This window comes from Oncorhynchus kisutch, linkage group LG22 (genome assembly GCF_002021735.2).
Source record: "Oncorhynchus kisutch isolate 150728-3 linkage group LG22, Okis_V2, whole genome shotgun sequence".
NCBI classification, from domain to species: Eukaryota; Metazoa; Chordata; class Actinopteri; order Salmoniformes; family Salmonidae; genus Oncorhynchus; species Oncorhynchus kisutch.
Window position 1 is genome coordinate 43,562,227 of NC_034195.2, and position 17,163 is coordinate 43,579,389.

At 41.1% G+C, this 17,163-nt stretch overlaps 1 pseudogene; it reads left to right on the plus strand.

Annotated features, from left to right (window-relative positions):
* Positions 1-17,163, plus strand: part of LOC109867016 (mitochondrial inner membrane protease subunit 2-like) — a 177,898-nt pseudogene that overhangs the window by 123,016 nt on the left and 37,719 nt on the right.

Genomic DNA, 17,163 nt, shown 5'->3' on the forward strand with positions numbered 1-17,163 from the left:
TGGCTCAAGACAGCATGGAAAGTGAATAGATAAATAAGTGTGTTTCCCAAATGTATTACCCTTTCCATAAAGTCTCTCAGCTGTTGATATGACTATTTTTTTGTACTCTACTACTGAAAATTCTTGCTCTGCATCAACTGGTAACATGATAGTAATGTCTATAAATTAATTAATATTGTGTAAGTTCAGCTGAAAAATAAATGATGAGTTGTACTGATTCTTGTCCTACAGTTGATTCTTTACATGAATGAATAGTGTGCCTCATCACATGTACTACTCACCCTGTATATCCCCCCTCCCCCACACACACCATTTTAGCAGACACAAGTTGCTCCTGTGTGGTTTCTGCAGTGCATCTCCCAACACACCTGCTTGTTTCAAGCAGGGTAACATCGCCAATACCTCTCCAGCCTGCGGATAATGAAAGGGATGGGGTGAAATATTAACTGGCTGTAATGAAAGATAGAGCTGTGATCACAGAGGAGGAGGAGAGGAGAGAGGGAGGAGGAGGAGAGGAGAGAGGGAGGAGGAGGAGGAGAGGAGAGAGGGAGGAGGAGGAGAGGAGAGAGGGAGGAGGAGGAGAGGCACCAATAAAATAGTGGCAGTAATAGAGACGCCTTGGTTCAAAGGGCAGCTGGCAGAGCGGGGAATAAAAGAAGCGCTACATAAATCACTCCACACTGGAGGTCTGACACCAGCACTCCCTCCATATGGCATGACACCTGGCGGAGAGTGAAACCAACCCCGCTATCTCAGCATGGAGAGAGAGAGCATTGTCCTGGCTGGGTAGGTACTAGGTTATCTCCACAGACACAAGGGTAATGTCTACACACACAAATCAATGTGCTAAACAACATCTGTACTGTACAGAGGGTGGAATGTTAGCTAACAATTTTGGCTGCAGGAATATAGATTCATAAAGCCTGGGATTCATGAGAAAAACCTACCCCACTGTCTCAGCATGGAGGAGAGGAGAGCATTGTCCTGGCTCTAGCTGGCTGGGTAGTACACAGGTAACCTCCACATACACAGGGGTAATGTCCACCCAAACGCACCCACACACTCTGTGCTGAACAACCCAACCTCTGTATCAAACAGGAGGACAGTGTTACTTTTCGCTATACATTTTGTCTTCAGGAATATTCATTTGTAACATACTGCAGCCTGGAATTTGTGAGAGGAAACTAACTCGTAACATATTCTTAGTATTCATCATAGACATAATTTCAATGTATAAGATTCAGAGAAAAATCTTCAGGGACCATATAATGAAGAGAATGCTGGGCTAATTAGAAAAATAAAATGTCAGAGGCAAAAAACATTCATTGTACACATGTTGTTGCCATGTGATTTTTAAATCACGTATAGAATAATTAATCCTATTAATGTGGTTTTATGTTTCTCTTTGTCAAGTTTTAGAAAAGACTCTGTGGTGTTTGAGTACATGCCGTCTACAAATGGTAGGGCAGGAATTAAATTGTTGCAGATTGTGGATTTTTCAAACAATACATTCTGGCCTATGGTGAATGGCTGTACTACCTCTGTTACTGAACATACAGTGCCAGTCAAAAGTTTGAACACACCTACTCATTCCAGGGTTTTTCTTTATTTGATCTATTTTCTACATTGTGGAATAATAGTGAAAACATCAAAACTATGACATAACACATATGGAATCATGTAATAACCAAAAACAAATCAAATATATTTTATATTTGAGATTCTTCAAAGTTTTCCTCTGTCCAGTGTCTGTGTTCTTTTGCCGATCTTAATCTTTTATTTTTATTGGCCAGTCTGAGATATGGCTTTTTCTTTGCAACTCTGCCTAGAAGGCCAGCATCCCGGAGTCGCCTCTTCACTGTTGACGTTGAGACTGGTGTTTTGCGGGTACTATTTAATGAAGCCAGTTGAGGACTTGTGGGGTGTCTGTTTCTCAAACTAGACACTCTAATGTACTTGTCCTCTTGCTCAGTTGTGCAGTCGGGACCTCCCACTCCTCTTTCTATTCTGGTTAGAGCCAGTTTGCGCTGATCTGTGAAGGGAGTAGTACACAGCGTTGTATGAGATCTTCAGTTTCTTGGCAATCTCTCGCATGGAATAGCCTTAATTTCTCAAAACAAGGATAGACTGACCAGTTTCAGGGGAAAGTTCTTTGTTTCTGGCCATTTTGAGCCTGTAGTCGAACCCAAAATCGCTAATGCTCCAGATATTCAACTAGTCTAAAGAAGGCCAGTTTAATTGCTTCTTTAATCAGGACAACAGTTTTCAGCTGTGCTAACATAATTGCAAAAAGGTTTTCTAATGATCAGTTAGCCTTTTAAAGTGATAAAAAATCTGCAGTTTCCAGCTACAATAGTAATTTACAGCATTAACAATGTCGACACTGTATTTCTGATACATGTTATTTTAACCAGTTGCGACGAGCAAACCCGTATCCGGGAGCGTAATCATAGCCTCAAACGCATTAGCATAACGCAACGAACATAAATACCCCTAGAAACTGAAATAAATATATTCACACACAAGCTTAGCCTTTTCTTAACAACACTGTCATCTCAGATTTTCAAAATATGCGTTACAGCCAACGCTAGACAAGCATTTGTGTAAGTTTATCATGGCATAATGCTATGCTAGGCTCTGCTGGCAGCAGGCAACATTTTCACAAAAATAAGAAAAGCAACCAAATTAAATCATTTACCTTTGAAGAACTTCGGATGCTTTCACTCAGGAGACTCCCAGTTAGATAGCAAATGTTCCTTTTTTCCAAAAATATTATTTTTGTAGGTGAAAAAGCTCCCGTTTCTTCACCATGCTTGGCTGAGAAATCGACTGAATAATACTACAACTATAACGCCAAACTTTTTTCAAAATTAGCTACATAATATCGACAGAAACACGGCAAACGTTGTTTAGGATCCATCCTCAAGGTGTTTTTAACCCATATATATTTGATAATATATCCGTTGAGGCAGTTGGTTTCTCATAAGAAGCGATTGGAAAAATGGCTACCTCAGTATTTTACACAAGGTTTTCTGCGGGAGACACCATGTGACCACATGCCATATATGGTCCCTTACAGCCATTCTTCAAGGGAAATGCCTAAAAAGACGTCACAATGCTGTAGACACCTTGGGGAAAACGTGGAAAACGTAAGCTCATTCACAGCCATATAAGGAGTCATTGGCATGAGGCGGTTTCAAAAAATGCGGCACTTCCTGGTTGGATTTTTATCTGGGTTTCGCCTGTAACATCAGTTCTGTGGCACTCACAGACAATATCTTTGCAGTTTTGGAAACATCAGAGTGTCTTCTTTCCAAAGCTGTCAATTATATGCATAGTCGAGCATCTTTTCGTGACAAAATATGTTGTTTAAAACGGGAACGTTTTTCATCCAAAAATTTAAATAGCGCCCCCCAAACTGGTTAATGGACAACAAAAAAATCAAAAACAAGGACATTTCTAAGTGACCCCAAACTTTTGAATGGTAGTGTATGTGCAGTGGATTCGGAAAATATTCAGACCCCTTGACTTTTTCCACATTTTATTACGTTACGGCCTCATTCTAAAATTTCTTTAATAGTTTTTTTTCTCATCAATCTACACACAGTACCCAATAATGACAAAGCAAAAACTGGGTTTGTATTAAAAATAAAAACACATTTACATGAGTATTCAGACCATTTACTCAGTACTTTGTTGTTGCACGTTTGGCAGCAATTACAGCCTTGAGTCTTTTTCAGTATGATGCTAAAAGTTCGGCACACCTGTATTTGGGGAGTTTCTCCCATTCTTCCCTGCAGATCCTCTCAAGCTCTGTCAGGTTGGATGGAGAGCATCACTGCACAGCTATTTTCAGGTCTCTCCAGAGATGTTCGATCAGGTTCAAGTCCGAGCTCTTGTTGGGCCACTCAAGGACATTCAGAGACTTGTCCCGAAGCCACTCCTGGGTTGTCTTGGCTGTGTGCTTAGGGTCGTTGTCCTGTTAGAAGATTAAATTTCACCCCAGTCTGAGGTCCTGAGCACTCTGGAGCAGTTTTTCGTCAAGGATCTCTCTGTACTCTATCATCTTTGTCTCAATCCTGACTAGTCTCCCAGGCAATGCCACTGAAAAACATCCCTGCCACTGCCATGCTTCACCGTAGGGATGGTGCCAGGTTTCATCCAGACATGACGCTTGGCATTTAGGCCAAATAGTTGAATCTTGGTTTCATTAGACCAGAGAATCTTGTTTCTCATGGTCTGAGAATCTTTAGGTGCTGTCGTGCCGATTGATTAATGTGACGACTGCTGTTCATCGAATGATTAACTGTTTATAATTACGTGATTAAATTAATCAGGTAATTTGTAACTCAGTAACCTAGGGCACCATGGGAAAGTTTGGCTTTATTGATGTCATGACGTTGCCCTCTTTGGGTACAGCAAGCCCCATCCCCCTCTCCCTGCCTCCCCCTTGCCTCCTTCAACTAGGCTGCTGTGGTCAGAGAGAGGTCGTAAATTCCTGAGGAGAAGACCCTGCCTCATGGCCACACAGTATAAGAGACAGAGTGAATTTTCATAGAGAACAAAGGAATTTCTTCCACCTCACAGAACTTGAAGTCCGAAAAAATGTCATGTTCCGGAGAAGGTATAAAAGATCGGTGAAGAATCCAGCTACGAACTGGTCCATTTGTTACAACTTGGGGAAGCTCATGGGAGATGGTGTGGCCACATTACCATAAAGCTGTTTATATAATAGCCTCAGATATGAGGTTTACATCTAATTGTTGTATAAGATGAATGAGTGAGTGTGATACTGTTTGTGAAAGTGTGTAATGTGATTTTGGACTGTTTAATGAAGAAAACTCTAATTCCCTTTTGAGTTTAACTAAATCAGAGAACCACCCCTGAGCCCAGTTAGAGTCAGGCATCCTGGGACAGCCCCTTTTCTGCAATTCCGAATAAAACCCAACTTTGAGAAATTCTCAACCAGACCATGTTTTTCTCCATTAAGAGGTGACAAAGGTTGTAGACCATTGCTGAATCTTTTAACCATACCACGTGGTTAAACTCTTTGACTATCGATACTGACAGAATAAGAACAAGTCTTTGATATTAATTACTAGTCTGCAGCTAGGAATTCGGTATCATTGAACTCAAAGAACGACAACCGCCAAAACATCCATTCCATAATGAATGAAGGAATGTCACTCTGAACAATCCACTCTAACCACACCAGAGAGAGAGGGGGAGAGAGACGGACAATTCTACAAAAGAAACAAGCTTTTCACCAGCGATCAAGACCACACACTGAGCGTAAATATATTGATTGATTGCAATTGTTCCCGAATGAGTGAGCGTTCATGTGCCAAGGATTAGCATTTCAATTGTTATAATTATCAACTCTGTAGTGACTTCTCAGCTGACCCCCACTCCCCACTGTGTCCACCAAGCAGCGATGCCGGTTTAGCCCACTAGGGCACATTCCCTTATCATTTCTTGTAACCATATTGACTTTGTTTGTTTATGGATTTCTGTGAATTACTTAGTTAGTAATAAATAAATGATTTAAGACAATTGATGTATGGATGACTCATAGTGAAGACTGGGTTCGTGCAGATAACCAACAATTTATGACGTTTGGAATGAGACTAACGTGAGGTAAAATAAAAAAATATTTAATTCGAAGACTAATTGATCAGATAAAACATCTGAAAGGTTATATTAGGAAATTATAACCTTGTAATCTGAATATTTTCCTTGGTGCCCCGACTTCCTAGTTAATTACCGTTACATGATTAATCAGTTTGATCGCATAATACTAATTACAGAGAATCTTTGATAAAAACTATAAGTCTTCAGTTTAATGATAGTAAAGACACGACATTGAGTTTCTATTTCCCCAATTAACTCAAAGAATATCAGAATATCGATTTTACAACAGTCACTAATGAATTCATTTCCTCTACAGTCCCATTCTGAACGTCACATATTCCGGCAATCTGCACAAACCCGAGTCCCACTAAATAAGTCTGTACCACACCAATTGAGTTGATTATTTATATACTAACAAGCTAAAATGATTATATAAGCTACACATACACACAGTCTAGGCTATTGATTAGAACTTAGGACAATGAAACAGGTTCCTAGAGGGCCAACACAATATTACACGTGTTTCACAAAATGGGGATTTCAAAAGAAAGAGAAAGAGAGAAAAACACACTTGGGTACATTTGTAAACAATGTTTAGTTTAGCCCTAACCTTGTTCCGAACTGCCGCTTTTATGGGTCAGAATATAAAGATGTAATTACTTGTCGAAGGTCTCCGATGGGGTATCTCCTCGTGGACCGAGTTACGACTTCTCCTCTGAATGCGACACTTCTGTTTTTACCGGGTGTAACTCTCAGATTGTCCACACGATGTCAGTATCCTTTCTCTTAGTGGTCTGTTTCCTCACCCTTGTTCTGAAAGAGGGGTCTTCTGAGGACGGCTAAACAACCATATAGGTGGTTCCAGCGTGGGAATGAAAGCAGTGTAGACACACGATTCCTTGGAGAGAATAACCAGGTGGTCCTGCTTGAATTCACCCTCTTAGACACAACTACTCATCCGTAACATAGACTGTTAAAAGGTCCCTTTGTCTTCTTCAACCTTGTGTTGCATTTTGGGGTTACAACTATTCGGACCTCGGCTACAGCTCGTGATCACCTAGTCAATGTTAATTCTTAACTCAGGGCAAGTTCTCTGGGCATAACTAGTTACGAGGCAATCCCATTTAGACAACTAACTTCACATTTCATCTTTACAAAAACCTTCTCTTTGATCTGAACATTTTCCACACATGGTACAGTATGCAAACATCAGGTAAATATTATGAAAATTCTTCAAGTTACGATGTTTTCGTTATAATGTCGTCATTTAACTTTAAATATCATAACCAAAATGACATTAATTTTCATATTCCATCTATCATCATTACTACCATTTTGGCTGATGAAACATATTGTCCCAAAGTCCATTTATTGCACGTTACTGTTCTGAGGTAGGTTCTCTATAGGCCCATCATACATTCAGTTCCTCCACAGTGAGAGGACAAATGGATTTTGCCTGCTCCCTTAAGATTTACAATGGGCATGAGGTGTCATAAAACCCCCCCACCTCCATACCTCTCGATCTCTTCCCCCTCTGGCAGGTGTGAGAGATGTCTCTTGTAGGAGTGTGGTCCACGGTAACCTGACACAAACAGGCCAGTCATGACAGTGCCTTTTGGCAAACTCCACGAGGGCTGTCATGTGCCATTTACTGAGGAGTGGCTTCCGTCTGGCCACTCTACCATAAACGCCTGATTGTTCGAGTGCTGCAGAGATGGCTGTCCTTCTGGAAGGTACTCCCATCTCCACAGAGGAACTCTGGAGCTCTGCCAGAGTGACCATCAGGTTCTTGGTCACCTTCCTGACCAAGGCCCTTCTCTCCCAATTGCTCAGTTTGGCCAGGCGGCCAGCTCTAGGAAGAGTCTTGGTGGTTCCAAACTTCTTCCATTCAAGAATAATGGAGGCCACTGTGTTCTTTGGGACCTTCAATGCTGCAGAAATGTTTTGTTACCCTTCCCCAGATCTGTGCCTCCTGTCTCAGAGCTCTACAGACAACTCCTTCGACCTCATGGCTTGGTTTTTGCTCTGAAATGCAGTGCCAACTGTGGGACCTTATATAGACTGGTGTGTGCCTTTCCAAATCATGTCCATATTTCTTACCCTTTCTGCTGTTGTCTATGCCCAATAATGTTTGTACCATGTTTTGTGCTGCTAACACATTGCTATATATAGCCATGCTATATTTTTGTCTTAGGTCTCTCTTTATAAAGGTCGCAATTGTAAATGAGAACTTGTTCTCAACTTGCCTACCTGGTTAAATAAAGGTAAAATAAATAAAAGATTAAGTGTTGTGGTGTCTCTCTAGTCGTAATGTGTGTTTTGTCCTATATATATATATTTTTTTTAATCCCAGCCCCCGTTCCAGCAGGAGGCCTTTTGCCACAGGTGGACACAAGTTGTAGAAACATCTCAAGGATCATCAATGCATCTGAGCTCAATTTCAAGTCTCATAGCAAAGGGTCAGAATCATTTATTTCTGTTTTCTATTTTGAATACATTGGTTTATTATTATTTTATTTTAACCTTTATTTAACTAGGCAAGTCATTTAAGAACAACTTCTTATTTACAAGGATGGCCTACCCAGGCCAAATCCTAACCCGGACGACACAGGGCCAATTGTGCGCAGCCCTATGGGACTCCCAATCATGGCTGGTTGTGATACAGCCTGGAATCGAATGAGGGTCTGTGATGCCTCTAGCACTGAGATGCAGTGCCTTAGACCGGTGCACCACGTAGTTAACAAACTATAGTTTTGAGTCGGTTAGGACATCTACTTTGTGCATGACACAAGTAATTTTTCCAACAATTGTTTACAGACAGATTATTTCACTTATAATCACTGTATCACAATTCCAGTGGGTCAGAAGTTTACATACACTAAGATGACAGTGCCTTTAAACAGCTTGGAAAATTCCAGAAAATGATGTCATGGCTTTAGAAGCTTCTGATAGGCTAATTGACATCATTTGAGTCAATTGGAGGTGTACCTGTGGATGTATTTCAAGGCCTACCTTCAAACTCAGTGCCTCTTTGCTTCACATATGGGAAAATCAAAAGAAATCAGCCAAGACCTCTGAAAAAAAATGTAGATCTCCTCCGGTTCATCCTTGGGAGCAATTTCCAAATGCCTGAAGGTACCACGTCTGTATAAAAAATAGTATGCAAGTATAAACACCATGGGACCACGCAGCCGTCATACCACTCAGACGCGTTCTGTCTCCTACAGATGAACGTACTTTGGTGCGAAAAGTGCAAATCAATCCCAGAACAACAGCAGAGGACCTTGTGAAGATGCTGGAGAAAACTGGTACAAAAGTATCTATATCCACAGTAAAACGAGTCCTATATCGACATAACCTGAAAGGCCGCTCTGCAAGGAAGAAGCCGCTGCTCCAAAACCACCATAAAACCGCCAGACTACGGTTTGCAACTGCACATGGGGACAAAGATCATACTTTTTGGAGAAAGGTTCTCTGGTTTGATGAAACAAAAATAGAACTGTTTGGCCATAATGACCATCTTTACGTTTGGAGGAAAAAGGGGGAGGCTTGCAAGCCGAAGAACACCATCCCTACCGGGAAGCACGGGGGTGGCAGCATCATGTTGTGGGGGTACCTTTCTGCAGGAGGGACTGGTGCACTTCACAAAATAGATGGCTTCATGAGGATGGAAAATTCTGTGGATATATTGAAGCAACATCTCAAGACATCAGTCAGGAAGTTAAAGATTGGTCGCAAATGGGTCTTCCAAATGGACAATGACCCCAAGCATACTTCCAAAGTTATGGCTTAAGGACAACAAAGTCAAGGTATTGGAGTGGCCATCACAAAGCCCTAACCTCAATCCTATAGAAAGTTTGTGGACCGAACTGAATAAGCGTGTGCAAGGAGGAAAGGAGGCCTACAAACCTGACTCAGTTACACCAACTGTGTCAGGATGAATGGGCCAAAATTCACCCTACATATTGTGGGAAGCTTGTGGAAGGCTACCCGAAACATTTGACACAAGCTAAACCATTTATAGGCAATGCTACCAGATACGTATTGTACGTTTGTAAAGTTCTGACCCACTGGGAATGTGATATAAGAAATAAAAGCTGAAATAAATCATTCTCTCTGTATTATTCTGACATTTCACATTCTTAAAATAAAGTGGTGATCCTAACTGACCTAAGACAGGGAATTTCTACTAGAATTCAATGTCAGGAATTGTGAAAAACTGTGTTTAAATGTATTTGGCTAAGGTGTATGTAAACTTCCGACTTCAACTGTATGTATGCATGTATGGATGGGTGGATGGGTGTGTGTGTGTGTGTGTGTGTGTGTGTGTGTGTGTGTGTGTGTGTGTGTGTGTGTGTGTGTGTGTGTGTGTGTGTGGATGGATGGATGGTTACCAAAAGATTATGTAGACAATTACATTGATGGAAGCTACATTTTATCTGCAATACTACCCCCTAAAAAAATATATAATAAATATATTTAAGATAAAAAATTGAATGGAAGAGGGCAGTCCATAAGCGCAGACAGAAGTATATCAAGGATCTGCAAAGATTCTGTATGTATGAATTGTCTAAGATCCCTCCCAATTTATTCTTCAATCTCATAAAACATTATAGATAAAGGCTGAAAGTTGTTTTCCTCACAAAGGGAGCAATAATCTTGACACCTGTCTTTTAGAGTATTTATTGTTATACTTGTTAAACAAAATGTTTTTCTGTGAGCAATTGTATTGGTATAAAATAACATGCTACACTGAAATCAAAAATATAAACAAACTATTTCAAACATTTTTCCGAGTTACAATTCATAAAAGGAAATCAGTCATTTGAAATAAATTAATTCGGCCCTAATCTATGGATTTCATATGACTGGGAAAAGATACCTTTAAAAAAAAGTAGGTGCGTGTATCAGGAAAAACAGTCAATATCTGGTGACCACCATTTGACTAAAGCAGCGCGACACATCTCCTTCGCGTAGTGTTGATCAGGCTGTTGATTGTGTCCTGTTGATTGTGTCCTGTATGAAGTTGCTGAATATTGGCGGGAATTGGAACACTCTTTCGTACATGTCAATCCAGAGCATCCCAAACATGCTCAATGGGTGACATGTATGCAGGCAATGGAAGAACTGGGACATTTTCAGCTTCCAGGAATTGTGTACAGATCCTTGTGACATGAGGCTGTGCATTATCATGCTGGAACATGATGTGATGGCGGTAGATGAATGGCACCACAATGGACCTCAGGATCTCATTACGGTATCTCTGTGCAGTCAAATTGCCATAGATAAAATGCAATTGTGTTCGTTGTCCGAAGCTTTTTCCTGCCATACCATAACCCTTCCTCCACCTTGGGCAACTCTGTTCACAACGTTGAAATCAGCAAACCGCTTGCCCACACAACGCCATACACTCTGTCTGCCATCTGCCCAGTACAGTTGAAACCGGGATTCATCAATGAAGAGCACACTTCTCCAGCGTGCCAGTGGCCATCGAAGGTTAGCATTTGAAATTCTTTGGTTGTGCAAACCCACAGTTTCATCAGCTCTCCGGCTGGCTGGTCTCAGATGATCTCGCAGGTTAAAAAGCCAGATGTAGAGGTGGCGTGGTTACACATGGTCTAGGCCGGTTGGACGTACTACCAAATTCTCTAAAATGACATTGGAGGCGGCTTATGGTCGAGAAATTAACATTCAATTCCCTGGCAACAGCTCTGGTGGACATTCCTGCAGTCAGCATGCCAACTGTACGCTCCCTCTAAACTTGAGACATCTGTGGCATTGTGTTTTTTTGACAAAACGTTTTTAGAGTGTAATGATGTGTAATGATCATGCTCTTTAATTAGGTTATTGATATGCCACACCTGTCAGGTGGGTGGTTTATCTTGGCAAAGGAGAAATGCTCACTAACAAATAAAATAAAATAAAATAAAATTGTATTTGTCACATACACATGGTTAGCAGATGTTAATGCGAGTGTAGTGAAATGCTTGTGCTTCTAGTTCCGACAATGCAGTAATAACCAACAAGTAATTTAACCTAACAATTCCACAACTACTACCTTATACACACAAGTGTAAAGGGATAAAGAATATGTACATAACATGGATGTACATGGATGTAAACAAATTTGTGCACAAAATGTGGACAAAAGTTGAGATAAATAAGCTTTTTGTGCGTATGGAACATTTCTGGTATCTTTTATTTCAGCTCATGAAACATTCCATGTTGTGTTTATATTCTTGTTCAGTAAATATACTGTATCTCAGTATTTATATTATTTCTTTTATACAGTCTTTTTTGCTCAATCTTATCAAGGGTGCCAATCATTTAGGTCATGACTATATATCTTTTGACAAAAGAGAGGATGTTGTGTAGAAAGCCACATATAAAGAAATGTGATGCCCATTCCATAATGGAGGATGGCTGGATGCACTCTGCTGGAGGCTACTGCTGGGTGCATTGTGCATCCACTCTTACAAGAATTGAAAAGATGGACCACCATTAACAGAGTTCTACTTAACAGTAGCAGCACTCAAAAGGCGTATTATATAAGGTTATATGTGTTGTGATGTAGGCTACTTTAAATCAGACTGTTAACAAAAACGTAGAAACCTTAGTGGGGTGGTGGCGGCTCCAAGATAGCTGTAGGATTAGCTGATGCCCAGCATCTGCAGTCTGCAGGCCGAGACTCTTCCTGATTGACTGATTGATTCGATAATTTGCTGTTTTTCCTAAATGACGAGACAGGTTTTAACTGATGATCCATCTGGTTATTATAGATTTACAGCACAGCGGGCTCTGCCTCTGTGAGAAGAGCTGTTGAAGTTGTCACTTCCTCTAAATGGTCTTCGATTTAGAAGCATGCAGACTGACGGTCGGGTGGTCGGTCGGATGGACGGTCGGAGAGACGGCAGGCGTTAGGTAGTGCGGATCACCCAAATGCATTAAGCCTTTAGTCTTTAGTGATGCTGTTATATTCAGCCAATACTTAATAGTCACCTTCAAATAGGCCCTGCTGGGGAGATTCTGTTTGTGTATTTTTGGAAAGGAAACTTTTTTTTTCATGAGTCTCTTTCCAGGCCCATTTTGGTGATAACAGCAGTTGCATTTGTCTCTCTAATGTTCACATGATGCATCTCTCTTAGCTTAATTGTCTCATATTGCAGTATTGAGCTTGTAGTTTACATATTAAAGTTTTGTGAAACTGACACTGGTGAAGCGGCACTGACTGAGCCAGCATCTCATTTTTCATGTTTGAGTAGCTACACATGTATTGTTTGCATCACTCTGTTCTGTCACCATATCAAAGTTGTTGATAAGGATGCTGCTCCAAAATGATCTTTCTAGTGAGTCCCGCGGTGCGGCTCAAGAACAACTCAGTCCCAAAGAGCTTTCAACCGTTCTCGTTTTTTGCTCATTTCCAATTCAAATAATGTAAATACGCAATTTGTGCTAAATGCTTCATTACGAAATAGCGGCCTGTGTCTCTTGGCTGTGATCTTTCCTGATTTGGCAGATTTTGGGGAGTGGGGGTGGGGGGGTGGGGAGGGGGGGGGGGGGTAGAGAAGGAAATAGAGAGAGCGAGAGGGAGACAGAGGATGTAGAAATGATGAACAGAAAGCACATCACAGTACCAGCCAATGGTTATTGTAGGGTGCTAAGAGCCTCCAGTAAAGAAGCCAAGCTGGAGTCAACTCTCCGGAGTGCCCTACCTTCAGCAGTACTAGAGGACCTGTGGTAGGCTCTCTGATTTCCTCGGTTACTGAAGCCTTAGTGAGCAGAATATGTCTGAACCTATGTAACAGGTTATATAGTGTGATGCACTCACTCACATAGGCTACCCACTTACCACCAGAATGGGAAGTGATGTGCTGTTCGGCTGTGAGGAATTATTTAGTTTCAAGCACTCCGCTCCTCTAAGGCAAAATGCCATCCATCAAGTGCACTCAGCATGGGAGCTTGTTCCAGAGAGGATCCAAGCGCCCTAAAAGCCCTGCTAACCGAGCGCGCTGAAAACTCGAGTCACAGAGATCAGTGCATTTATAAAGCTTCTATGCTCAGACCAATGTTTATACATCACTCTGTGTGCAGAAAAGCATTAATGGATAGAGGGCCATTCTTGCAACCAAAAATACTTGACCCAAAAGGTGCTTTGGTTCTCTAAGGAACATTGTGAATGGCTGGTTTACTTAAAGTGCTTTTGTGGTAATAGTAGCCTACTCTGTGAGAGTCTCTAACAGATTGTGATATAACTGGCAAGCACAAGGCCGTCTCAGATTGTGGTGAAGTTGTTGACTACTAAGAACACTATGATGTTCCCTCAGGAAAACAAACTTCTTGTCTAAGATGACCACACAGAACTCAGGATGTCTGGCATGATGAATGGAATAACCATTCAACACAGAATTTGTTTGTCTCTTGGTGTCAGTGTGGTTTTCCAAGTCTTAATCAGATGTTTTAATGTGCTGAGGTGACATTTCATTTGACCATCATAGTGGGTTGGGTTCAGCATTAATGAGAGAGATGCCCCAGCAACACTAGCTCCAACGGTAGGTCTAGGGGATTGACAACCTCTCCTGAGCTGCTGGTAATTCCCTCTAATCTACCTCTCTCACCTTGGCTACCTGCTATAATCACCGCACTAGGAGGAGGAAGACAACGTTTAAATGAACCAGCTTAACGGGTCATTAGGAAAAGGTAAATGATTCATTAAGGAATGTGTAATCATAGCAGGGCCTTTGGTGGCAGGCAGCTGCGTAGCATAGCGCCGCTCGCTGCTTTTGAATGCCACATACGCTGCTTGAAGGGAATTCTCTGAGTCCCCCCTTTTGAGAGCTAGCTAAGCTAGCCACTACCGCTCAGTGCTCAGCGCTCGCTCACATTGACAGGAGCCATGAAGAAGCACTGGGATCAGAGGATCCAGGAAGAAGAGCTATTTTTAAATATATTTTTTTATAATTTTTTTATTTTACCTTTATTTAACTAGGCTAGTCAGTTAAGAACACATTCCCACATCACACCCTGACCCAACCTAAAATCTTTTATTTATAAGGGTTTTATTTATTTTTACAATTTTCTACATTGTAGAATAATAGTGAAGACATCAAAACTATGAAATAACACAGATGGAATCATGTAGTAACCAAAAAAGTGTAAAACAAATCAAAAAATATTTTATATTTGAGATTCTTGAAATAGTCCCCCTTTGCCTTGAAGACAGCTTTTCACACTCTTGGCAATCTCTCAACGAGCTTCATGAGGTAGTCGCCTGGAATGCATTTCAATTAACTTCTTAAAAGTTAATTTGTGTAATTTCTTTCCTTCTTAATGCATTTGAGCCAATCAGATGTTTTGTGAGAAGGTAGGGGTGGTATACAGAAAATAGCCACATTTATTAAATGACCAAGTCCATATTATGGCAAGAACAGCTCAAATAAGCAAAGAGAAACAACAGTCCATCATTAAGTTAAGACATAAAGGTCAGTCAATGCAGAACATTTCAAGAACTTTGACATTTTCTTCAAGTGCCGTCAGAAAAACCATCAAGCACTGTAATGAACCTGGCTCTCATGAGGACCGACCGTAACTTATGGAGGAGGAGGTGTTATGGTGTGGGGGTGCTTTGCTGGTGACCATGTCTCTGATTTATTTAGAATTCAAGGCACACTTAACCAGCATGGCTACCACAGAATTCTGCAGCGAGACGCCATCCCGTCTGGTTTAGGCTTAGTGGGACTATCATTTGTTTTTCAACAGGACAATGACCCAACACACCTCCAGGCTGTGTATGGGCTATTTGACCAAGAAGGAGAGTGATGGAGTGCTGCATCAGATGACCTGGACTCCACAATCCCCCGACCTCAACCAAATTGAGATGGTTTTGGATGAGTCGGACTGCAGAGTGAAGGAAAAGCAGCCAACAAGTACTCAGCATATGTGGGAACTCCTTCAAGACTGTTGGAAAAGCATTCCTGGTGAAGCTGGTTGAGAGAATGCCAAGACTATGCAACGCTGTCATCAAGGCAAAGGCTGGCTACTTTGAAGAATCTCAAATATAAAATATATTTAGATTTGTTTATCACATTTTTGGTTACTATATGATTCCATATGTGTTATTTCATAGTTTTGATGTCTTCACTATTATTATACAATGTAGAAAATAGTCAAAACAAAGAAAAACCCATGAATGAGTAGGTGTTCTATAACTTTTGACCGGTAGTGTTATTGTAGGTGATATTTTACATTGAAGAGAGGGTGTAATCATGTTTGATGATGAATATAATACTACCGGTATGTGCCACAGACGTCTCAAGTTTTGCGGGAGCGTGCAATTGGCATGCTGAGTACAGGAATGTCCACCAGAGCTGTTGCCGGGGAATTGAATGTTAATTTCTCTACCGTAAGCCGCCTTCAACGTTGTTTTAGAGAATTTGGCAGTACGTCCAACAGGCCTCACAACCGCAGACAACGTACAGTGCCTTGTGAAAGTATTCGGCCCCCTTGAACTTTGCGACCTTTTGCCACATTTCAGGTTTCAAACATGAAGATATAAAACTGTATTTTTTTGTGAAGAATCAACAACAAGTGGGACACAATCATGAAGTGGAACGACATTTATTGGATATTTCAAACTTTTTTAACAAATCAAAAACTGAAAGATTGGGCATGCTAAATTATTCAGCCCCTTTACTTTCAGTGCAGCAAACTCTCTCCAGAAGTTCAGTGAGGATCTCTGAATGATCCAATGTTGACCTAAATGACTAATGATGATAAATACAATCCACCTGTGTGTAATCAAGTCTCCGTATAAATGCACCTGCACTGTGATAGTCTCAGAGGTCCATTAAAAGCACAGAGAGCATCATGAAGAACAAGGAACACACCAGGCAGGTCCGAGATACTGTTGTGAAGAAGTGTAAAGCCCGATTTGGATACAAAAAGATTTCCCAAGCTTTAAACATCCCAAGGAGCACTGTGCAAGCGATAATATTGAAATGGTATCAGACCACTGAAAATCTACCAAGACCTGGCCGTCCCTCTAAACTTTCAGCTCATACAAGGAGAAGACTGATCAGAGATGCAGCCAAGAGGGCCATGATCACTCTGGATGAACTGCAGAGATCTACAGCTGAGGTGGGAGACTCTGTCCATAGGACAACAATCAGTCGTATATTGCACAAATCTGGCCTTTATGGAAGAGTGGCAAGAAGAAAGCCATTTCTTAAAGATATCCATAAAAAGTGTTGTTTAAAGTTTGCCACAAGCCACCTGGGAGACACACCAAACATGTGGAAGAAGGTGGCAACATCATGGTTTGGGCCTGCTTTTCTTCAGCAGGGACAGGGAAGATGGTTAAAATTGATGGGAAGATGGATGGAGCCAAATACAGGACCATTCTGGAAGAAAACCTGATGGAGTCTGCAAAAGACCTGAGACTGGGACGGAGATTTGTCTTCCAACAAGACAATGATCCAAAACATAAAGCAAAATCTACAATGGAATGGTTCAAAAATAAACATATCTAGGTGTTAG